At 56.5% G+C, this 2,500-nt stretch overlaps 1 protein-coding gene across 3 annotated transcripts in view; it reads right to left on the reverse strand.

The window, feature by feature from the left end:
• lmbrd2b (LMBR1 domain containing 2b) overlaps nt 1–2,500 on the reverse strand; it is a 16,096-nt gene that overhangs the window by 6,541 nt on the left and 7,055 nt on the right. The window lies entirely within an intron of this gene.

Below are 2,500 nucleotides of genomic sequence, written 5' to 3' on the forward strand. Positions count from 1 at the left end.
CCTGTCAGCTCGCTCACCAGGACAGGTGTGTAAGGTGACTTCCTGTCAGCTCGCTCACCAGGACAGGTGTGTCAGGTGACTTCCTGTCAGCTCGCTCACCAGGACAGGTGTGTCAGGTGACTTCCTGTCAGCTCGCTCACCAGGACAGGTGTGTCAGGTGACTTCCTGTCAGCTCGCTCACCAGGACAGGTGTGTCAGGTGACTTCCTGTCAGCTCGCTCACCAGGACAGGTGTGTCAGGTGACTTCCTGTCAGCTCGCTCACCAGGACAGGTGTGTCAGGTGACTTCCTGTCAGCTCGCTCACCAGGACAGGTGTGTCAGGTGACTTCCTGTCAGCTCGCTCACCAGGACAGGTGTGTCAGGTGACTTCCTGTCAGCTCGCTCACCAGGACAGGTGTGTAAGGTGACTTCCTGTCAGCTCGCTCACCAGGACAGGTGTGTAAGGTGACTTCCTGTCAGCTCGCTCACCAGGACAGGTGTGTAAGGTGACTTCCTGTCAGCTCGCTCACCAGGACAGGTGTGTAAGGTGACTTCCTGTCAGCTCGCTCACCAGGACAGGTGTGTAAGGTGACTTCCTGTCAGCTCGCTCACCAGGACAGGTGTGTCAGGTGACTTCCTGTCAGCTCGCTCACCAGGACAGGTGTGTCAGGTGACTTCCTGTCAGCTCGCTCACCAGGACAGGTGTGTAAGGTGACTTCCTGTCAGCTCACTCACCAGGACAGGTGTGTCAGGTGACTTCCTGTCAGCTCGCTCACCAGGACAGGTGTGTAAGGTGACTTCCTGTCAGCTCGCTCACCAGGACAGGTGTGTCAGGTGACTTCCTGTCAGCTCGCTCACCAGGACAGGTGTGTAAGGTGACTTCCTGTCAGCTCGCTCACCAGGACAGGTGTGTAAGGTGACTTCCTGTCAGCTCGCTCACCAGGACAGGTGTGTAAGGTGACTTCCTGTCAGCTCACTCACCAGGACAGGTGTGTCAGGTGACTTCCTGTCAGCTCACTCACCAGGACAGGTGTGTCAGGTGACTTCCTGTCAGCTCACTCACCAGGACAGGTGTGTAAGGTGACTTCCTGTCAGCTCACTCACCAGGACAGGTGTGTAAGGTGACTTCCTGTCAGCTCCCTCACCAGGACAGGTGTGTAAGGTGACTTCCTGTCAGCTCGCTCACCAGGACAGGTGTGTAAGGTGACTTCCTGTCAGCTCGCTCACCAGGACAGGTGTGTCAGGTGACTTCCTGTCAGCTCGCTCACCAGGACAGGTGTGTCAGGTGACTTCCTGTCAGCTCGCTCACCAGGACAGGTGTGTAAGGTGACTTCCTGTCAGCTCACTCACCAGGACAGGTGTGTCAGGTGACTTCCTGTCAGCTCGCTCACCAGGACAGGTGTGTAAGGTGACTTCCTGTCAGCTCGCTCACCAGGACAGGTGTGTAAGGTGACTTCCTGTCAGCTCGCTCACCAGGACAGGTGTGTAAGGTGACTTCCTGTCAGCTCGCTCACCAGGACAGGTGTGTCAGGTGACTTCCTGTCAGCTCGCTCACCAGGACAGGTGTGTCAGGTGACTTCCTGTCAGCTCGCTCACCAGGACAGGTGTGTAAGGTGACTTCCTGTCAGCTCGCTCACCAGGACAGGTGTGTCAGGTGACTTCCTGTCAGCTCGCTCACCAGGACAGGTGTGTAAGGTGACTTCCTGTCAGCTCGCTCACCAGGACAGGTGTGTAAGGTGACTTCCTGTCAGCTCGCTCACCAGGACAGGTGTGTAAGGTGACTTCCTGTCAGCTCGCTCACCAGGACAGGTGTGTAAGGTGACTTCCTGTCAGCTCGCTCACCAGGACAGGTGTGTAAGGTGACTTCCTGTCAGCTCACTCACCAGGACAGGTGTGTAAGGTGACTTCCTGTCAGCTCACTCACCAGGACAGGTGTGTAAGGTGACTTCCTGTCAGCTCCCTCACCAGGACAGGTGTGTCAGGTGACTTCCTGTCAGCTCACTCACCAGGACAGGTGTGTAAGGTGACTTCCTGTCAGCTCGCTCACCAGGACAGGTGTGTAAGGTGACTTCCTGTCAGCTCACTCACCAGGACAGGTGTGTAAGGTGACTTCCTGTCAGCTCACTCACCAGGACAGGTGTGTAAGGTGACTTCCTGTCAGCTCACTCACCAGGACAGGTGTGTCAGGTGACTTCCTGTCAGCTCGCTCACCAGGACAGGTGTGTAAGGCGACTTCCTGTCAGTACACTCACCAGGACAGGTGTGTAAGGTGACTTCCTGTCAGCTCACTCACCAGGACAGGTGTGTCAGGTGACTTCCTGTCAGCTCGCTCACCAGGACAGGTGTGTCAGGTGACTTCCTGTCAGCTCACTCACCAGGACAGGTGTGTCAGGTGACTTCCTGTCAGCTCACTCACCAGGACAGGTGTGTCAGGTGACTTCCTGTCAGCTCACTCACCAGGACAGGTGTGTCAGGTGACTTCCTGTCAGCTCACTCACCAGGACAGGTGTGTAAGGTGACT

This window comes from Symphodus melops, assembly GCF_947650265.1.
Source record: "Symphodus melops genome assembly, chromosome: 16".
Lineage (NCBI taxonomy): Eukaryota > Metazoa > Chordata > Actinopteri > Labriformes > Labridae > Symphodus > Symphodus melops.